The sequence below is a fragment of the Schistocerca piceifrons genome, chromosome 3, assembly GCF_021461385.2.
Source record: "Schistocerca piceifrons isolate TAMUIC-IGC-003096 chromosome 3, iqSchPice1.1, whole genome shotgun sequence".
NCBI classification, from domain to species: domain Eukaryota; kingdom Metazoa; phylum Arthropoda; class Insecta; order Orthoptera; family Acrididae; genus Schistocerca; species Schistocerca piceifrons.
This window is the reverse complement of record NC_060140.1, coordinates 161,096,341-161,120,367: the sequence shown is the minus strand read 5'-3', so window position 1 is coordinate 161,120,367 and position 24,027 is coordinate 161,096,341.

Below are 24,027 nucleotides of genomic sequence, written 5' to 3'. Positions count from 1 at the left end.
CAACAGCTCGCCTCAGGAATTCGAAATGACATAACACAATATTGCAAATACTGTAGACTCAGGTTTTAAGTCATCACCGTTTTCTCAATTGAGTCAAGACACATTTTCTGCTTGTCATAACGTGAATGTTGCCGGTCAAAACGCACTGCCAAAAAGCACAGAGAAACACATTCCAGACATTAATACATTATTATTGCAATTAATGCAACAAATGGAACAAAATCAGAGACAAACACAGCAAAAGCTTCAAAAGATAGACACAATGGAACAAAATCAGAGACAAACACAGCAACAGTTAGACGCAATGGAACAAAATCTTCACACCACGCTTGAACAAACACGTGAACATTTAACTACTGAGGAACACAACATTGAATCGAAATGTCAAAAAGCCTGTAATGATGAAAAAACACAAATTTGTGAGCATTTTCAACCTATTTTTTCGCGGCATGAAAATGCATTACAGAATCACGAAGAAGCCATAAAAGAACTGCTAATTATTGTTCATGAAAATCATGAGACCTTGCAAGCTAAAATTGACTGTTGCATTTACCGATTCGGTTACGCAACTTGCAAAAACTCAGGAAAACTTAAAGGACACAGTAGATACGATTTCAACACAAATGGACACTCTTAAACTTGGTTCAGAAAAACACACAGAGGAAATAATTTCACTATCGGATAAAGTAGCCGAACTTTCAGATCAGGTCTCTAACTTATCTACAAAGGTAGATGATGATCTGAATGACACAAGACCTGTAGCCTTCACGGACACTGAAGAGTATGAACAAATAAGAAAATTCAAACAAAATCAAAATCAAATCAATACACAGTACAAAAGAGAAATCCGGGAAGTACAAGATGAGTTGGCACAAGCAATACAAGAATTACATATTTCAGAGGACACTCGCGCTCCAGTACGGAAAAGTTACAAAATAACAACACCGGGCATTTCGGAAATTATGAAAGAAATTGGCAAGGTGCACTGAATTTTGAGATGGAACCGCCGACACCACATAACAATGACCGATATGCTACTCGTCGACACGATGATTTTGACTATAGGCTGTTTATTACTACACGTAAATTTAAAACATTTAAGAATTCTGGCAATGACATTCATGCACAAGCGTGGCTCCATCAATTCTCTCACTGTTTTCCTCCCAACTGGTCATTGCAGCACAGATTAGAATTTATGTTTGGCTACTTAGAGAATGAACCAGCTGTAAGAATGCGGTCGGTCATTCACGATTGTCACAGTGAAGGAGAATTTTATAATGCCTTCTTCTCAGCATATTGGTCTCAAGCTACACAAGACCAAGTAAAACATAGCATCATAATGATGAAACTTTTCGAACAATCTGAATTCTCCAGTATTGTGAAATATTTTGAAGACATATTGCACAAGAATCAGTACCTGTCAAACCCATACAGCCACTCAGAACTCATCCGCATATGCTTAATCAAATTACCTGAACATTTACGACATGTTATTTTGGCAGGACCTTGCAAAGATGACATTGAAGCTTTTCAGGGACTGATACAAGAATTAGAAATTGACACTGACAATCGTGGAACTCGAAAACATGAAAACAACAATTACAGGTCACATCCGTCACATTTCCATGATGACAGAAATAATAAATGGACACGACAAGGCTATTCTCACAACACAAATCGCGACCAAAACAGACATCACCTTTATGAGAACCGCTGGCAGAATAATAGTTACATAGAAGGATCGCATTTCCATAGTAATGAATATGACAGAGATAACCATAGAAACAGACAATATGGTAACCAGAACTATTATTATCAAGGGAGACAGAATAATTTCAGACGCAACAGTTCAGCGCGCAGTTACGATTCAGGGAGAAATTCTCCACCACGTGACCGACAAGAAAGAAACTGTGGAATCTACCGACATGGCGACAGACGATATAATCATAACGACAGACCTGAATTTTATCAGAACTGGCGGAATTCAAACAGAGCAGGGCACTCTCAACAAGGTGAATTTGTAGAAGATACATTTCCTAATCCCAATAACGGCGCGCGCCAACAAAGAAACAAACAATGACTCGCACCGCAGGCAGCCACGTGCGCCTGCTGGCTCAGAGAAAAATAACACACGCTAACCTTGAGAAAAATTCCAGTATTCTTTACCGACGTATACCGCATGATAATTGCGTTCAAGTTGAAACTCTGAGTACTATGAAGAGTAAAAATTGCATCACATTTCACATGTAAAATCGCTTATTGAGAGATAATCTGCTTTTTAACTTAGTCTTTGCTATAAAACTTTTCACTCCACATTTGTAGTATGCATTGTCAGACTTAGAAACTGTTACCATGCAACAATGTTTGAAGTTAAATATCCAGTCAAGAACCGAGAGAAATTATTTAAACAGATATTACGAATGCATTGTTATTGTGAACGGACGACACAGTGTTATTGTGTGTGTACATTCTTGCTGGTTAGTTGCACAATTACATAACGACTATAAGGCTCAAATACTTACAACATTTACCAGTACTGCTAACGAGATTTTAATGCAACACTTTTGTTTACTTGATAATACATTCTGGATTTAAAGTACTTTCTGTGAGATACCAGATGACACAGTGGTTAGTTTATGTGACAGCTACAAGATTTTATCATGATGCTACTAATGAGTGACAATTTACAACGTTGCTTTTTCATTGTTTCTGTTTTATATCTGCACAGTTTTTTTTGTATTATTCTGGAAAGTAAAACATGTTTTAGTAGTAACATTTGTGGTGTAGCTACAATGAGACAGCCTTTTCCATAGCACAACAATACGTTACATTATAGTACTTTCTTGATCAGGGTAAGGTATGTAATAACTACGATATCTATACGCAAAGAATTTCACTTCCGTTTATCATGAGGTAAGTACATTGACTTCTGCAGAACTTAGCTTTTGGAGGACGATAACTACGACACTTCCACAAAGATTATCTTACAACAAGACACACAGTTTAGCGCTACAGTACACGTATTTCAGTGATTAATTTTGTTCTTAAAACATTTATTTTTAAAGATTTTTGAATTACAAAGAAAGTTTTCCGTGATACATTTCATTCCATTGTGTAATCTGTAACACCCGAGGGTATAATTACATTAATCCTCAGGGGGGTATACGCTTACTTTGTGTACCATGTGTTTGGCAAGCACAAGGAGCCCTAGCTAATATGGTATTTGTTTATACAACTTTACACATCGGTAACATATTTCTCTAACACACAAATTACACAGCTATCTGATCATTTAACTGAGAGATAAACATTTTTTACTACATCAGTGACACATGTTTACGCGGTTACACAGTTGGAAAACTTCACACTTATGAAATTGTATTTTGTCTGTACTTTGTGAACTCTTCATATTTTTTAGGAACCATTGTGATACTATGAGAGCCTTGACTGATGTATTTGGTATGGGATCGTGATTTTTAAAGTACGTTTGAGGTAGATGTCACTATTGAAATGAGCAGAGAATTATTTTTAGGTTTTGAAATTATCGCAGAAAGCTACAACGATATTGAGACTTGACTGAGGTGCTATGATGCTACTTTTACGATGACTATGTGTATTATGGTATTGAGTAATGTTTATGATCAATAAGCTGATGATATATGAGGAATTTGATTATGCTATGTATTTATTATGATGAAATATTGAGGAAGTGTCGACGAATATGTATATGTGTAATAAGGTAAGGAATAATTAGTAGTGGTTAGGGACTCTGGTTTGTGAAAAACGATGTTGGAAACCAAGAATCGTACTTTAAGAGTTATGAAATGTGTGTAAATGCGTGAATGTACCACAATGCCAACGAAAATTTTTTGGACACTGTTATATTTATAGGATTTTGTTTCTACACTATTCTACTGTAATTTCTCGACTTGTGAAATTTTATTTGTATATGAGACTGTCACTGCAGTGCAAACTGGTGTCGTAAATATTTCGGTAAGAAAGTTAAGTGACCACCTGCACGTAATGCATCATGGGCACGCAGCTGTGCGACAATCTCCTGGAAAAAAGCTATTTGTGTGTGCCTTTCACAGGCATAGATGAAAAAAAAAATATAGGGGCCATTATCCTCGCTATTGACATTCCTTTGTAGAAAGCATTGCAAATACAACACGCTCAAACTTGAAAACATATGATTATATTGTGGAGCCATCACTTTATGATATTTACTAAAATTCCTAATGAAATGATGAGCAACATTTCATGGCTATTGTCTTGCTAGTTGAGAGAAACGCCATATGGCTTGCTTTATGTATTTATTTACTCAATTTGTTAAATATCTAGTGTCTAGCTGCACTGCAGCATTGGTTAAAATAAAATTTAATAGATGTACTAATATTATTATTTTATGCCTACAGATCCTGTCAATAAGAAATTTATGATCTACTTCCAAGAAAACGAGGGCCCATAATTAGACATTTCCCTTCACAGGAATAGCATAAATTATTTGCTTACGATTTGGTAACTTATCTGCTAGTGTAAGTTCTCGTGATGCATCACTCTGTGTTAAGATATGACATAGGTATTAAAAATGGCCATTTTTACTGTAATAATTTTTCTGTTTGAGCTGCTTCTGTTTGCCGGGCATAGTCCTACTGAATTTTACATTGTATTAAGCTAGTTTTACTACTGATTTATTTTTCTTGTTTGCTGCGCATTGCCTTATATTAGTTATAATATTGCATTTGCTTCGCTAATTTATGCTGTTTGCTTTGCCAATTTGAATTTCTGTCATTGTTGTTTGTGTTAATTTGTTATGTGCTGCTGCATTGCCTCATCACTTGGTTTATATATCTGAGCTCAGTAGATTTGAGCTAGCTTCAGAGGGGGTAGACTATATAAGGAACTAACTATGATGAATTGGAAGAAAAGCATTGAGAAGCTATAAGAAAATGGTTTGGCAAAAAAAAGTAGTGTACAGTGGAGAAAAACTTTTGAAAGACGATGTGAACAGAATACAGAAAGCGGGCTTAGTTAGGACTTTTGGGAATAATGATGGACGAAGGGAGATCTCCATGCAAAATACTGCAGTAAAACAAACCCTGTGCTTTCCTTATGTGTCATCCCTCTATGTGTTTGTGTACCATTATGTATTTGTGTTTTTACTGACTTTATGTGTTTAGCTGATGAGAGCTACGTCGTAGAATATTTCTAATACTATGTTATTTACTTTGTAAAGATGTTTAGACATTATTTATTCTGTTTTGTTGCTCATATGTGAAGGTGATGTTTCAAAAGTTATTCTGATCTTTATGTATGTACTTATGTCATTATTTTTGTAACACTGATGTATATGTTTATTTCTATTCTTTTGTAAGGCCTGTGTTACTACAAATGTTATCTGTATTGTTATATTCTTTAATGATGTATTTTGTACCTTTGGTATTGTATTCTTATGTTATAAAATTGTAATTGATACCAGTACATCAAATTAAGTAACTTGTAAGTTACATTTCACTGCACACGTTTCTGTTGGACATAGTATATGGGCAATATGTGAGAACTAGGGACTGTTAGTGTTTGCACATGTGTTGATAATTCAGCAAGGGACTGGATAACAGCATTGCTGGTTCTAAAGACATTTGAAAAAAAATTTTTGTGAGTGCACTAGTGGTGGTTTATGGACTTGCTATATTGTCCGCAAGACTCTTCGATGGTGATTGCGCACCTCCACAGTCGCAACAGATGGTTGCTGGCCGTTTCTACAAGGACTACAGTGGGTCTGCACGTCTGATGGCCCACCAATACCATTTTCTCTACAAGGACTATTGTGGGTATGCACCTTTGATGGCCCACCAATACCGTAAGAACTACAGTGGGTCTACTCTGTGATGATCTACCGACCGGTATTCTTCAAAACTTCGAATGACTCTGCTGTGGGTTTGCTCTGTTGTGGCCCATTACCTGTCTGCATGTCAAGAGTCAGAACTGTCTTTCCGTTGGAAGGACAACACCACTACTTCAAGACTGCATGGAAATCCACTACTTCCGTGTGGATGTTCTTTTACTGCTCAGACTTCGAGAAAAACACTGCTATTTTATTGTGATGAACGATTAGGACTGTATTTATGGACTGTGAGAAAATTTTAGCTTTTGACCAACATTGTATCAATGAGTGTGTGCATCTGATTTCTTCGTTATTGTAATTATGAAAAATTTTATCAAATAATTATTGGCCACTGCCCAAAACAGTTCCTAAAATTTTTTGTGGGGAGCATGGGGGCTATGTAAGTAGGCTGTTTATGTTTTCTTATTGGCAACGTTACGTAGCGCTCTGTATAAATATCACTGGCTGTGCTGTGTGAAGTCTGTGGCTAGGTTGCATTGTTGTCTGCCATTGTAGTGTTGGGCAGCTGGATGCGAACAGCGCGTAGCGTTGTGCAGTTGGAGGTGAGAGGCCAGCAGTGGTGGATGTGGGGAGACCAATGGCGGAGTTTTGAAGTTTGTAAGAATGGATGTCATGAACTGCTATGTATATTGTGATTTTTCAACACTGTTAAGGTAAATACATTGTTTGTTCTCTATTAAAATCTTTCATTTGCTAACTATGCCTATCACTAGTTAGTGCCTCCCGTAGTTTGAATCTTTTATTTATCTGGCAGTAGTGGCGCTCGCTGCATTGCAGTAGTCCGAGTAACGAAGATTTTTGTGAGGTAAGTGATTTGTGAAAGGTATAGGTTAATGTTAGTCAGCGCCATTTTTTTTGTAGGGATAATTGTTTAAAGAGGACGTTTCATAAAGTTTTCTCTTCAGTTACTCAAGCGCTCTTATCTCAACGACTAAACTTCGTGCAAATACTGTCATTATATATTCAACAAGTATCGAAAATAATAACGTGTTGTGTAAATGAAATAGTTGTAAATCTGTTGCTATTTCTATGTCTGTGAGCACTTGACGATATGCTTGTGTAACATACCAGTGTGAACAGTGCAGATCCATTACATTATCTTCGAGCATGCGAATTCCGCATTTAGAGATTACGCTAAGCATGGAGCACCCTCTCTCTTTACCGCCAACAGTTCGGCAGCACTACAGTTTTCTCTGCACAAATACAATAGACCACATACAGCAATACACAGCACGTTCCAACAGTCTTCGAACAGTTGTAACCACTTAGTAACTACTCTGACGGGAAAAAATCGAAACATGAAGAAGAATAGTTCCTGCAAATGAGTATCAGCAGAGGTCATACTTGGCAACCGAAGTAAAATTATAAATGGACCCTTTTACCGTCCTCTCAGTTCAGGTCATACAATTGCTGAAAGATTCAAAGAAAATTTCAGTTCAATTTGAAACACTTACCTGGCTCATACAACTATAGTTAGTGCTGACTTTGATTTACCCTCGATAATTTGGCGAAAACACATTTTTAAATCCACAGCTACGCGTAAATTATCATCGGGAACTGTGCTAAGCGCATTATTTGAAAATTCTTTCGAGAAGTTAGTTAATGAGTAATCGCGAATCGTAAACGGTTGTGGAAACATACTTCACTTCCTAACTACAAATAATCCTAAGCTAATAACAATCATCAAAACCGATGCAGGAATTAGTGAACACAGGGCTGTCGTAGCGAGACTGAATACCGTAAGTACCAAATCCACCAAAGGTAAATGAGATATATAGTTATCCAAAAACGCAGATTAAAATTCAGTTGGTGCCTCCCTCAGAGACAACCTCCACTCCTCTCAAATTGACTACGTAAGTCTAGACCAGATGTGATTTAAATTCGAAAAAATTGTATGGAGAGCAATTGACAGATTTGCGTCAAATAAACTAACAAAAGACGGAGCTCATCACCATGGTACACAGAGCGGGTCAGAAACAACAACAAAAGTATACCAAGTGCAAATGAACGCAGAAGCTCCAATAATGTCGATCTTTTACAGAAGCTCGCAGTTTGACGCCGTCTACGCGCCACCTTCCTGCTTGTATCTGCAAGAAACTACTTCACTCTGGATCATGGACCGCCATACAGAGGACAAGGCAGACAAACTGTAACTGGCGAGGTACATAAAGTGGGCGTTCTAGCGTTGGCGCATACTGTTTCGTCGCGACGTATCGCCTCAGAATGTGGTATTAGTCAGAGAAGTGTTCTAAACATATTACACAGGCGTAGATTTTACCCGTTTCACGTCTCGTTTCTTCAAGCACTCTCCGGTGTGGATTTCTAATGGTGCCAGGAATTTAGTCTGTTTACTCTGCAGCGCCCAAAAGATGATCCAACGTTTTCTCAACTGGTGCTTTTTACTGACGAAGTGAATTTAACCAACCACGGTAATGTGAATTTGTATAATATGCATTACTGGTCAATAGAGCTCCCTCATTGGCTTCAACAGGTACAGCATCAGCAACCGTGGAGTGTTAACGTCCGGTGCGGCATCGTTGGAAATATCGTTCTTTCCGGGTACACTAAATGGCATTAACTACTCACAGTTCCTGCGAAACTTTCCGCCCATTTTCCTGGAAGAGGTACCACTAGCTACGGGTCAGTGCATGACGTTTCAACATGATAGCTGTCCACCTCACTCATCCCGTGTGGCTACAGAGCTGTTTAATAAAAGTTCCCGACGTGCTGAAGTGAAGTGGCCAGCCCGGGCTCCTGATAGCCTCCTCTTCATTTTCTTCTGTGGGGAGAAATCAAACATAAAGTGTATGCCCAGATACCGTCCACGCCAGATAATATGAAGCAACGTATCATAGAAGCGTGTGATGATATCTCACGTGACACCCTCGCAGCAGTTCAAAATCATTCGAACGGCGACTGCAAATGTGGATTGCAGCAGAGGGGAAGCATTGTTTTGTACCATGTACAGTATGTATTTTCCATCTTTGTGTGTATTTGCTTCGTATTGTGATCAATAGCAAATATTTACGAATAAAAAGCAAATACGTACAAAATAATTGTGACCAATAAGGGCCTACTCATTTACACTTGTATTTGTGTTACTTAAAATGTATTAACATCTTGTTGTATCTTAATTCTGTATGTGGTATCACAGCTGTCAAATAAGTGAATAATATTTCCGCGATATGATGAGTTGATTTTTGTGCAAAATATCGCAGTTTGTATTACTATTGTCGAGTAATTGGGCGTGTTTGTGATAGGACGGACTCGTGACGTTTACCATATAATCAACACAACAGGAAAGGTCGCATTGGACAATGCCGCTTCGAAGGACAAACACAACAAGAAAATATATCTGTGTCTCAAAAACATTTCGCCTATAAATTATGATATACACATACTTGAAACCTTCTTTTTTATGCACATCATGTCACGCTAAAATTTAACATAGGGATCCTTTAAAAAAGCCCAAAGACGGCTTTATATCTCTTTAATGAAAAATAGCACAAACATGCTACCTCGCCCTATATAGACAGGGTGTTACAAAAAGGTACGGCCAAACTTTCAGGAAACATTCCTCACATACAAAAAAAGAAAATATGTTATGTGGACATGTGCCCGGAAACGCTTACTTTCCATGTTAGAGCTCATTTTATTACTTCTGATGAAGCCCTGGATAATGGCGTATTGTATCACAGCCGTCCACAATACGAGCACGAAGAGTCTCTACATTTGGTACCGGGGTTCCGTAGACAAGAGCTTTCTAATACCCCCATAAATGAAAGTCAAGAGGGTTGACGTCAGGGGAGCGTGGAGGCCATGGAATTGGGCCGCCTCTACCAATCCATCGGTCACCGAATCTGTTGTTGAGAAGCGTACGAACGCTTCGACTGAAATGTGCAGGAGCTCCATCGTGCATGAACCACATGTTGTGTCGCACTTGTAAAGGCACATATTCTAGCAGCACAGATAGAGTATCCCGTATGAAATCAATGCAGTGAATCGAGGAAGTACAGAACATACTGACGAAACTAAAATGAACTCTAACATGGAAATTAAGCGTTTCCGGAAACACGTCCACATAACATCTTTTCCTTATTTGTGTGTGAATTATGTTTCCTGAAAGTTTGGCCGTACCTTTTTGTAACACCCTATATATATATATATATATATATATATATATATATATATATATATATATATATATATATATGTGTGTGTGTGTGTGTGTGTGTGTGTGTGTGTGTGTGTGTGTGTGTGTATGTACCCAGGCATTCATGTGAAACGCTTTCCAACGTGGTTATGGCCCCATGGCTGGAATTAACAGATCTGAACGACAAATGGTAGTTGTAGCTAGACGCATGGGACAATCCATGTCGGAAATCGTTACAGAATACAATATTCTGAAAACCGCAGTGTTATAAGTATGGCGAGCACAACAAGTTCCACGTATTACCTCTCACCATGGACAACGCAGTGGCTGAAGACCTTCACTTAACAACCGAGAGCAGCGGGGTTTGTATAGAATTTATAGGATTTTCAGTGCCAACAGACGGGCAACTCTCAGTGAAATGGCCTCAGAAGTTAATGTGGGACGTACGACGGACGTATGCATTAGAACAGTGCTGCGAAATGTGGCGTTAATGTACTAAGGCAGCAGACGACCGACGCGAGTGCCTTTGCTAAGAGCGCGACATCGCCAACAGTGCCTCTCCTGGGCTCCTGACCACCCTTTGTTGGACGCTAGACGACTGGAATACCGTGGCCTTGTCAGACGAGTCCCTCCTTCAGTTGGTAAGAGCTAACGCTAGCGCTCGAGTAAGAAAGGACCCAAGTTGTCAACAAGACACTGTGCAAGCTGGTGGTGGCTCCATAAAAGTGTGGCCTGTGCTGGCTTAGAACGAACTGGGGTTTTCTGGTCCGATAGAACCGATAACTGAAAGGAAATGGTTATGGTCGGTTACTTGGAGACCATCTGCAGCCATTCATGGACGTCATGTTCCCAAACAACAATGGAATTGATGCAAAGCACAATTGTTTGCTGTCGGTTTGAATTACATTCTGGACAATTCGAGCGAATTGCTTGGGCATCCAGATCGCCCAACATGAATCCCATCGAAACTTTACGGGATATAATCAAGAAGTGAAATCGTGTACAAAATTCTGCACCTCTGAAACATCCGAAATTAACAGCGGCTACAAATGAAGCGTGGCTGAATATTTCTGCAGCGGACTTTCAACGACTTGTTGAGTTTACGCCAACTCGAGCTGTTGCATTATGCCGATCAAAAGTAGATTATCAGGTGTTCCATGAATTTTGTCACCCCAGTGTAAATTTGCCTTTTTTCAGTCTGTCCTCTAGGAGAATTTATAGTTTGTATTGTCTCAGGTGTTCAAACATTCCTCGGGTCCTCAAACTTCTCATCCACCAGGACACCTTCCATCAGCCTATTGCTCCTCACGTAGTTTGTGGTAGTGAAATGCAATTATAAAATTTTCAAGCAACTTTTTGGATATTATTTACGTCTAACAGTTTCTGACTTCTGTGGTATTTGGGATTATCAAATCGTTTTTAAAGTTTGAAGGTATGTACCTTAAGCTAGTGGTTCTTTCATGGAAGTATGTCTGCAGAGCTGGGGTGGGCAGATGGCGGCCCGCGGGCCGCATGTAGCCGCGGAGGGGAATTGTGTGGCCCGCCAAGACATTTACAAAATTCATAGGAAAAACAAAATTTACCTTCCTCGCGCGACCTAAAACATCCGCGAGCGTCTGCGCTACTTGGTAGTGCGTACTACCGACAGATGTCTCTACAGTCACGTAGTCAGTGTGGGTGCGGTGGATTACGGGACCACTACCATCAGCCGCCACGGGCACGGAAAAAAGCACTGTGCATCCTGCTATTGGCGCAAATTTACGTTCCAAGCGGTGGCTGATAGGAGCGCTGTATTTGTCCCGCGCCGAGTGAATAGTACGACGTTCAGAGCAATTTTCTCCTTTTTCGTGTGGTTTGCTTGTGTTTAGTCTGTGTAGCAGTACAACGTAATGTATATATACTTCAGTGCAATCATGACTCCTAAGAAGAAGCCTAAAGTCGGTGATAAATGCCGTTTGTTTAATGAAGACTGGACGAGGAAATATTTATTTATTGATGCAGGATAGAAAGCCGCATTTTTATTATGCCATGATACAGTTGCCGTATTAAGGAGTACAACCTGAAACGACATCACGAAACAAAACACAGTGACATTAAATGCAAACTTTCAGACGAAGAACGAAAAATAAGAGCAGCATAGTTCGTGAAACGCTTGAAGAAGCAACAAGCGTTATTTACGAAGCAAACACCGCTTCAAAATAGTGCTACAGAAGCAAGTTTCAAGGTCGTCTATAATCTTGCTAAACGATACTAACCTTTTTCGGATGGCGAGTTTATTAAACAGTTCATGGTAGTGTGCAAGTGCAGTGTGTCCTGAGGTTAAAACCGTATTGGAGAGCGTTCAGTTGTCAAGGAGGTCTATAGCGTTGTGGATTGATTTAATTAGTGACTAACTTGCAGACCAGCTAAAGACTGTGAGCGAAGAAATTGTTTGGTTTCACTGGCAATGGACGAAAGCACAGAAATTGAAGACACTGCACAAGTAGTCATCTTTATCCGTGGAATTAAAGAACATTTCGTCATCACCGATGAATAACTTGTTATAGTATCCGTGAAAGATAGAACCACTGGTCAGGACTTGTTAGAATTTGTTGTTAGTGGTGTGGAAACAAGTAGTTATCCTGGAACATAATGGTAAGCATTACAATAGTTGGGGCCAGAGCTTTCTGTGGAACAAATATAATTATGGTGGCACTTTTAAAAAACAAGTTAAAAGCCGAAGACACAAACCATGATATTTTGGATTTTCATTGTATAAAGCTGACTTCGCGCCAGTCCTCACCGACCGACGTCGATACCGCTCCTCAGTGCAGCATTCCGTCAAGTATGGGCTGCAATTTCCCCAATAAACATTCCAGCAACTGAGTGAACGAATGCCGAACAGAGTGGAGGCTGTCATCAAGGGTAACGGTGGGCCAATACTATATTGAATTATAGCGTTACCGACGAAGGGCGCCACGAACTTGTAAGTCATTTTCATACAGATTTCCGGACACTTTTCATCACGTAATGTGTATGTGTGTATGCTGTAGTTCACAGTCAGCTATACCCGCCACCATTTGCATCTGAGCGTATGTTCTATCAAGATTGCTAACCCCTGTAACTGTGACGCAAATAAAGGCTGATTTTATGAGTTTCCATTGGCACCACACATCCACCAACAGTACTTTGGCCGTAATTCCTTCCAGTTCGGCACAAAAGTTAAAATTAGGACTCGTCCAGTTAAAATCGCTCACTATAATCGTGTGCGGTCCGAAATTTGTAACAAGCTGCGTTTGATGCACCTTAAGGAATTTTTTTCTCTCGCCTCAAGCTCCTGACCGTGATGGGACATAAAATAATATTTGTTCAAAGAGTAGGCATTTGCTGCCTCTACCATATGGGAGACATGTTGCAAGTGCGCAGGATATTCCTTGCCTTGACATGAGTCCAATCCGGTGGCGTTTGCAGCGTCAGGAGAGCATAATTCCTGTAAATATGTGACATCGACTTCTGTTTCCCGTAAATGGTTCCACAACTGAAGGGCTTTGGGCAAGAACATGGTACCCCAAAGGATATCAAGATCCATGATAACTCAGCTTTCTTCGTCCTGATATGTACATTACATATTATAAGCTGGAAAATTGAGAGTAATGACAGTTAAATATAGAGAAGCATTTTATTAAATTAGAATAATGTCTTTAATATTTTCTAACTATTTTGTGTGGCTTATCATGTTTTCCATGCGAAATTTCATCTGAAATGTCGGTTACCATGTTTTTTAATATTAATAATTATGGTATTACAGTGTAAAGGCTCATTTACATATATTATTTAATTCTGGAGAAAAAATGTAATCTGTCACACTGAGTAACACACAACTGTCTTATCTTCTTAATATGAAAAGTTGTTTGTAATAATGTGGACCCATTTGATCATTATTGCGTGAACATCAACTGAGGATAAAATTATCTCTACAAACAGAGACACGTATAAAAGTAATCTTAATAACAGGGAAATTGCTGTAAGTTTAACGTCACGTAATTCTTAAGGAATGAGTGTTAAGTAATATCTGTTGAAAATATTACACCATAACCCAAAACTTTTGAATTTCACAATATCTTAATAATGGTGTAAAGGATATACTTAATATTTAAGTGTGTATGTATTTTTCTCTTCTAAGAGATTATTGGTATGACATAAACCTTAATTAATACTAATAAACATATTCAGTCTATAACTATTTCATAAATTTGGGTTCTGTAACATATCCTGGCATTTTTTTCACACCCGTTTACTTTGAGAAATAGGACAGATAAAGTGAACATTGATACTGCAATATATATGAATTGACCCTATTTATGTTTCTTTAGTTATTATTGAAGGACAGTTCTCTTCACCTAAGTCTCCTTCTGGTCTGTGACCTATCTTCATTTTATTGTAATATTGTTATAAGAAGATGCTTGGAACCTTATCTTCCAGGGATAAAACGTCTGTCATAATCGGATCTAGATTTTCTTTCATCATTGTACGACCTTTTCTAGTGTTCCAGCTTGACCTCTTGGACAAAGATTTATAGTTTCATCCATCACATTATATTGGTACTTAATGTTAAACTTCACTGGATCATCCATGAGAAGGCAACTGCATCTTTTAACTGAGTAGGTTCCTTTTGTTCAGCCTTTCTCCAGATCTACGAAATCCATCTGCACCATTCTTGTTACTATCAACTTCTTTCCATGAGAAGTTTATTCTATAATTTCTCCCCAGTGTTGTGGAGCATTTCTTCTTACATAGCATTCTACATGGCAAAAATCTTGGTCTGAAGGAAGCATTGTATTTCCTGAAATGGGGAAATTAAGCTAAATATGATATATTATAAGAAAGCCTGATATATGGTAATGATGTTCTACTTGATACATGATAATGAAGCTACTATAGACAGATTTTTCTTTTAGACATCACAGTTATCACTTATCCAAACAATTTTCTTTCCTCTCACATTAACTTTCACGATATGCTTCTTTAAAAGCAGTTCGTTCATCCCAAATACAGAAGTAACCTAGTCCACACTTGCAATCATGTGCACAAAAATTTTAGCACCACGATTTCCTGGAATAAAACACCATACCAGTACTCAGTTTATGAGGAGGTAGTGCTTGATGAAGGTAGAGTGTGAACGAATAAGTATCTTCTTCAGCTTTGGCTATATCTAGATTTTTTTTATTTTTGTAAATCGAGCTTGTGCTCTCCTACAGTGCGATTTTTGCTAATCTTCTAACTCATTGGGTTCCTTAGTTTCACTTTTTAATTTGCAGTCTTTAATTATCCGGGACAGTGTGTCACCTGTTCTTCACATGTCTCCCCTTGGTTGCTTCAAATATGTATTCAGTGTTCTGAAGATTTTTCTGTACTTGTCGTACGAAAATGGCTCTACTGCATTTTCTTTTGCAGACATGATTGATATAATCATCACAAATACTTCTAATTGATTGTTCAACTCCAATATAAACCATGGGGTTATCTATCCAGGTGAAATGACTTCCGTATTTCGGAATCTTGTTAATATTACATACTTTCTCTGATCGTCACTAAAAGCATAATTCCTAGTTCCAAAAGGGCCTGTCTGGTTCAAAGCAGGGGTGTCCCGACCTAGAGCTGGTTTCTTAACAATAGTGTCAACCCTTCCCCTTGATGTTTGAAGTCCCTGTAAGTTTACAAATGCTACTTTACAAAATACCACTTCCACAGAATCCTTCAAAACCGTATGTACCACACTAATAAATATTCTACTTCTGTCGCCCTTCTTAGTATACCTACGTTTAACTGGAACGGCTTTGAATCACCCACACGAATTCTGAAGATCGTGGTTTTTAATGCCACAGTGTTCTGAAAATAATTTTCCCCCTTTAAGTTCTTCCGTAATCTTGACAAAAGGCTGTTTCTTGCGCTCAGACTCATGACCTATTTCTTGTTTCCTCCCCAATTATTCCTTTGTTAACCGTTGTGTGCTCAAGGCCACTACACTCTTATGCTTCTTTCCCTTCCTATGGTTAATTTCAAATTTTTATACAGGAATATTCTCATTACCACTCTCTGTGTTCTGTTACTGCATCTCAAATGGTTCTGTAATGATTTGTGTACTTTTAAGATTCATCTGTGTTTTCCTTCTTTTTCCAATGAACTGTAATTGGCGTACTACCTTCGGAATTGTAGCCCTCCTCAAGTGTTCATTTCACAAGTGAAGTGCAAAACATGGTAAGTTAAAAAAATACGCTTAGCAGATTACAGAATGTAATTCAACGGTTCATAATGCATAAGAGGTAGTTTAATAGTGTTTTAAATTACACTTTTTAATCTTAGAAATCACCAAAGCACGTGTCTAGTTTTCTAAGAGCATAACATGTTAACCACCATAACCTTAATGTGTACTGAGCCAAGTACTTATATTGCTGGTATTATGGTTCAAATGGCTCTGACCACTATAAGACTTCAAAGCTGAGGTCATCAGTCCCCTGGAACGTAGAAGTACTTAAACCTAACAAACCTAAGGACATCACACACATCAATGCCCAAGGCAGGATTCGAACCTGCGACCGTAGCGATCACGCGGTTCCAGACTGTAGCGCCTAGAACCGCTCGGCCACTCCAGCTGGCTGGTATTATGATCTTCTTCGCTTTCTTCATCACTAGACGGATTATACTGAGATCCAGATTCCTCAAAAAATATAACACTATCATTTAGATCCTTAAACTTCAATTGCATTCTCGGTTCCCTTTGCTTATTAGAGAAACAGCTCCCACTCGAGCCTGCCATTGCGTCTTTCCACGCTTTTGCTCCCAGCCCTTCAAATCAAGCATCTTGGTCGCAGAATATATGCTGTTTATATTTACTGTATCTAATGGATATGTCCGTGCACTCATGATTGTCACCTAAAGAGACATGTGTTCATACCAGAGGATTTTTGGGTCATAGCGCAAGTCCGAGAGTGGAGTTTTATTTTTCGGGTATGGTTCACGTAGTGTACTTGTTCACAGCTGCATTCGCTTTTGTACCATTTTTAACTGACATCGGAGGATCTCTAGTCAACGTTTTATTTTATTACCTAATTCTCGTTTCTTTCGTGTCCTATTCTTTGGAAGCAAACTCTTGCAGTGATGTCAGTGCTCGTGGAGACCGCTACTGTCACTGCTGTGTTTCCGGTTTAGAGAAAGATGTACGATTATACAGATTGTCCGATGATTTCATGTATTGATGCGAGAGGACCATTTAGAGTTTCAGTACTTATTGGGGATTCCTGTTCGTGAGTCTATGAGAACCATGTCTACGTCGCGAAAGTCAGTATCTTCCGTCTCTTGCCGAAAACTCGCCGGCTGTGATTGAGGTTGCAAATGGAATGAAGGTTTTTGTATCAGTGGCGCGTTCACCTGTACACTAAGTGGTTCGACAGTGGGCGTGACTGATAGTTTTAAACATCCTTCACGGTTGCAAATGGAAAGAAGGATCCTGTATCAGTGGCGCTTTCAGCTGTACACAAAGTGGTTCGACAGTGAGTGAGACTGTTAGTTTTAAACATCCTTCACAGTTGCAAATGGAACTAAGGATCCTGTATCAGTGACGCTTTCGGCTGTACACTAAGTGGTTCGACAGTGCGTATGACTGTCAGTTTTGAATATCCTTCACTTCACTTGCCCCTCCTTGATATTCGTCTTTGGGCTATTGATCTAGTATCTTGCTAGACAGGTTCACTAGGCTGACTGAATTATTAGTCACACCAGCACAAGTTGTTTCCGTTATCATGTTGCGATTGCCCTTCACGCTCCGATTTGATGGTAGTTGCTGGAGCCTACGAACACAAGTTGGGTGTAAGTCACCAACTTGCCCATATACAGCGAAGGTTTCCGTTGACTTTCAATTGTGACCACGGCATGAAATCCTTTCATACTAACTATAGAGACCTAGAGGAAAATGTTACGTTGCTTGTAAAACACCGAAAATTGCATTACACCCAGTTTATGCAAAGGAAGTAATATTTCTAGGTTATGCGCTAATTGACTGGAAGTATTACATCTCTAATGATATGCTGCGTACCAAATTAGGTAAAAAAATTTAGTTCTTTATACTCTACTGCTATGGTACATTGCACGAGGCTGTACTAATCTAGAGTTAATGAAAGACGACACATATGTCTCTTAATTAGAGCGGAGCTCCCGAGCAGCATAAAAAGCACTGAAGTGGGTGTTCATCGTCTATTTCATTTGTTTGATGTCGAGAACCATGCAAAAAAATGTCAGTATCAACAGAATGTTCCATTTCCAATGGAATTTTATCCATAGTAACGCTTCGTAATCGCAATCCAGCTGCTGATATTGACGTCTTGATAATGTTGCCTGGGAGAGTCACAAAATCTGCCTCTCTTGTAGTTTTGCCCATGAGTCTTTTACATCATAGTTCCGAGTTTAACAAAAACTGCACTATTAATTAAGCAAAACCGAAACCGATGAATATATCATGCTGGTAAATCTATCCTCACAATATGCGAATCGTGACTCTCGATTGTTACTGGTTTGATGCAACCATGTAGGAAGCTACATCTGACAGTATTCTTCCTTAATGCTTCCATGTTTACTGTGTACTCAATATGCGTTTACTTACAGTTGCTTCCTTCGAACGACGTAGTCTCAGTACCCTTATGCGATTTGTCTGTCTCACCCCATCGCCGCTGGGCCACCTGGACGTAAGCTCGTGACCTTCTCGCAAAACGTCCGCCGGAGGTAGACTCCGGCATCCATGTGTGTTAGCCGCAGAAGACTCTGACTGCCTCTCGAATATGTCAGTCAAACATTGTTCATATTTTGCGCATATACACCTGCCCTCTGTGTCATTTGTCTTGTCTGGAGCAGTAGAAAACATTATCTGGCGTCATTGTGGAAGATGTTTTTAATTTTGTCACTCAGTTCTGATGCGATATCAAGGTAACACGTTCTATTTTCAAAGAATTTACCGATGAAGCTACCTTCACATATTATGGACAGGAGAATGTACGAAGAACAGATTCTCGGGCCACTGAGGTCCACCTCTGTCCAAGCTGAACGTCAGTCGCAGTGCAGTGTGAACGCTTCGTGGGGTAATAAGACTACGTGATTGGCTATGTTTCAACCGCATAAATCTAGACGGATGAATGATACACACAGTTACTTACCGAAGTGCACTGATGGAGGAAGCACAATCGAGAGCGTATGCGGTACCAGCAAGACGAGTTCCCGGATCGCAACTACTTGAGGTCAGGAAAGCGTTGCAGCAATATGCCCTAGTACCTGTAGAGAAAGTGAGGGCAAACGGCTTACCCTAGGCGTTCGCCTCGTTAGCTGCGCGGTCAGCGCGACTGATTGGCTACCGAAGGGGCCTGAGTTCGATTCCGGTTGGGTCGGAACCTGTCACCGCTCAGAGACTGACTGCTGTGTTGTCCGTGCCTTCGTTCATCGTAACTGATATTCCACTGTTGAGCTGGCTCAGTGGGTAGTTCCAGATAGCCAATGATTTAAAAATCAAAAAAGTGTTGGCTTACACGCCGCCTGATTTGAAGCTAGTGAACTTTTTCCGTTGGGTAAACTTAATACCTTAATAAGTTTAGACGACGCAGGAAGATTGAACCATCCCAGAGTTGCAGCATGTTGCAATGACGTCGCAAGGGTTTCTTTGGTCTGTCAAGACGTTGTTGCAGGACTGCAAATGAGAGTTTCCAACATTCATCAACATAAAGGAATTTTTTCATGACATTCCCTTTTTGTAGTTTGCCTTTTGCAGGTTTTACTGTTGTTGTTTTTCAATGTAATTGTTCTTCTTCTTATTAGACTTATGAAATGAACTTACTATTTAACAATATTTTACCTGGATTCCCTGTTTCCAAATCTGTTCAATTTTCTACATGGAATTAAGATTGAATAAAAAATACACTCTTATTGTTCTATTGACTGTCGCTTATTTCAAACTAGTTTTCATCTTATTAGGCCAACTTCAATAACCAATTGACTAGCGTCCAAAAGGGACTGTGGTCCTTAGGTATCCAAGCATTAGATGCACAAATACAATCACTTGCATAGATTGATCTCCATCACACTTGTTTCTTAATGTTGAAAATATACATTACACATTGTACAACGTTAACCACAATAAATAATGAATCTGCGCTATATTACTGATTAAATTATTACAATGCTAAATTTTCTGATGTCTTGACATTGGCTTAAAAATTATTAAAGTAAGTGCTCTTCATTTATGTTGTGCAACAAACGTGCCCTTTATTACAGTATTACGCACAACAATTAAAATACAGAATCTTACAGCATTACAGGTTATATGGTGTATGGTGCAAGAAAGATATTTTACTCTTTAAATAACATTTTAATGTAGTCAGCAACATGAAAAACGGTACATGGTTACAATTAACAATATTAAACTGTCACAAGTTATATGGCTGAAATTTGTTGGGTGAGCAAGGTAAGGGACAGGAAATTCCATTGTGTTTTAATTTTGTGTAGCAGTATGTGTCATTGTGCCAGCTTGTGCGTATGTGGCTGATCGGTTCCATCTTCCGAATCTTAAAATTGGCGATTGCTCAGCTGTAGTTGATCATTTAGAACCAGCTATTGATTTTGAGCTAACTGCCTGCTTAACTGAAGTGCTTCTGACAGGCTTAGTTTAGTTTCTCTGTTGGCTACATGTTGTACATTTGTGTTGACTTGGTCTTATGTTACATCCAGCTGCGTTCTTGTTCAGTTGGCCAAGTTGTTACGGCCCTAATTAATATACAGTTCGTTGCAGTCATTGGACGTGATTTTGTGCGCACGCTTGTTACTTAATACGTCTGTTGCATAGGATATAAGCTGTAGCACCTCTTAAGTTCTGTAATTGCGGGATTTAAGGTTTTTGAATAATTTGTCGGATAGTTTCTCTAAATGTACACAATAGACATCGTTTGATGCAATCCATGTAATTTTATTTAATTGCCCATTACAAAAAAAGTACTTTGATTCTGAATCATATTTTTTGTACAAGTTACTAGTGTTTAGTTATACGTTTTTCAACCAACTTTGCGACCTCACAATATATGGCATCTTATCCATGTAACTAGTTATGCTGTAACATTAGTATTTACACTGTGCATTGCCTAAAGTTTAGTTTAAAATGATTAAAAACCCATTAATTACACAACATAAATGAATAGTGCTTAGTTTACAGTTTCTCAACAAATTTAAAGAACTGGCAAAATTTATCATTAGACCATTTTACCTTCAATATTGCAATCTCTAATTTTTAATTGTGTTCTACAATTTCTATTGTTTAAAGTGTAATTTCGACGTTAAGGACCAAGCATGATGCTTAATACACTATTCAACTGATAGTATCTTTACCAATATTGTTTGGTTACTTAAAAACTATTATGCCTTTCAGATGCTACACTATTATTCCGTGAAGAAGTCTAAATAAGCTGAAAACAGTTTCAAATAAACAAAAATCAGAAGAACAAAACAGCGTACTTGTTATTCGACTTTAAATATCGAATTGTTTCACCAAGAGGTAACGGAAGAATCCGTAAGTAAGATTTCTACATGAACGTTGGTTTCTAGCAGGAACAAGGGCTCTACTTTTACCGCAGTTTAATTCTGATTAAGGGCTCCTCAGATACCACGAATTTTCCTTCCATTGGTGAGTCACTGCAGCCACAAGTAGCCAACTGTGATCAGTGACAATTTTCATTTAAAGATTTTTCACTATTCATCTTTGGTAAGGAGGCTATATAGTTGGATCAAAATGCAGTACCACACCAACTTGATGCGACAGTTCTCTGTAACAACACGAATATCACTATAAGATAGCAATCGTTTTCATGTACAAAACGAAAAGTTATAACTTCTAAATATTTTAATATCTCGTAAAATAGTAGTCGTTTTCTTAGAGTGAAACGCCGCTGAACTTATACTGGAAGCAATAGTTACAACTAGAAGTAGAAATTACTGTTACTTCGTTTCATACCGATATCTCAGTAATTAATGTAGTCTGACAAGATAGTTCAAGCAATTTAGCGGGTACATTTTGTACATTTCATTTAGGTGGAAACAGAATTGCATCAGAAACGCTTCCTGACGTGAAAAATTTTACTGAAACATACTCTACATGTAATAACTGTAAACATATTTTGATAACTAAAATCGACGCTACACACAAAAGTGTTTTATTATGAAAGCTATATTCCCCATAGTATGTTAACATAAAGGGGAATTTTAACTGAAGGCATACATTTAACAAAGTAACGATGACTGTTAAAAGTCGAAAAGTTCCTGTTACATGCAGCTGATTTAGATTTCTAACGTCAAATAAGTCAGAATAATAATTAGTGTATAGCGCCCGATTGGAAGTTACAAGAAAATCGACTTGATTACAGCGCTGAGCAGTGAACAAACTGGGTGACGAATATACCGTGTACTGTATCGTCGGGAGGAAACAAAAGAAAAGCGTCCAACAGCCAACACCGACAGGTCTGCTTCCTAGCAACGAATAGCTATCGTCGCGCTGCTAGAGAATCGCAACAGAAAGATGTGCTCTGCAATGAATTTGTTCGCGAAGGTTCCTCTCTGCGCTGGTGCGGTGCGTTTGGCTTTGGGCAATACCTGGCAGACTCCAGGAATCGCAGTGGCTAATTTCCTCCCCTACACCCGCTTCCACACTGGATTTACCTCAAGTGTTTGCCCTGGAGTGCTGAATGTGAAGTCACGGATGGAAGAATCGAAGAACACCGTGACGTCAATGTGGGGAAATAAGCAGTCGACTATGAGCAAAGATGAGTTTCGTAAGCGCCTGAATGTACTCACCAGCAGCACACCAAAGACTGCAGAGGGGAATAAAATTCCTAACAACGTAGCATTTTGGGGACGCAAGCCATCAACAATGAGCAAAGAGGAATTCCGTAAATGTCTGAGAGTGCTCATTGACAAACCGACAGGCAGTTCGACTAAGACTGCAGATGGCGGCGCAAATAAAGGTAATGTTTGGGAATCTGAGTTCGGTGTTTTGCCCAAGACTATGAAGAAGAGCGATTTCCGTAAGCGTCTGCACTTGTGGCGAGAAGGTCAAGCGCCGCCCACAGAAAGAGGTAGCAAGATCACAGAGAGAAAGCCGAAAGCAAAGAAAGCAACTCAACAGGCAACTACCTCTGACACGTCTCTCAGTAATAAAGAAGAGGTAAAGGCATCAAACACTCACAAAGGTGAACAGCAGCGTGAGACGCCTTAGGGGCTTCTCCCGATAAAGAAGGTATGACATACATTTTGTATCTTGCTTGTTGTTACAACCAGTAGCCGCGGCTAATTTTTAAAGTTTATAATTTGTTTCATCTAGACGTAATATTTGTAGTAAATGTTTAGAAGCAGAGCCATTAGAGTTATTGTTGGATTGGATTATGTTCGCTATTGGCCGTGTTAGTTTAGGGGCAGTGACATGCAAATATCATTCGTTGTTCCCCGTTAACTTTGTATTCGCTGCACGTAAGCGACCTGAGTGGAATTAATGGGCTAGTGGTATCAACATAAATTTCACCAATGGAAGATCTGTGGACTGAAAAGTTTTCCGAAATGTGGTATAAATTGGTGTGACGAATGTGATACCTGTAATGCTTAAAACATGAATGAACGACGTTACTTTCTGTGTTTACTAAACTTGGTGTTGATCGAGCTATCCTCTTATTGACTGTGGCTCAAATAAGATCATCAGTTATTCCTCTTCAGCAATTTAGATTTCGCAGTCTCAACCACGAAAACGCAAATTTCATAACAGATACGTATTCGAGTATATCCAGCCTTTGTAGCACATCCTTCATCTTGTAAAATAACTTTTTTGGTGGTGGTTTAGAACTGTATCGCATGTGTTACCACATGTCAAGATTACCGTTTGTAGACGTCTGTACAATGTCACTGAATGAAGCAGCCGTGA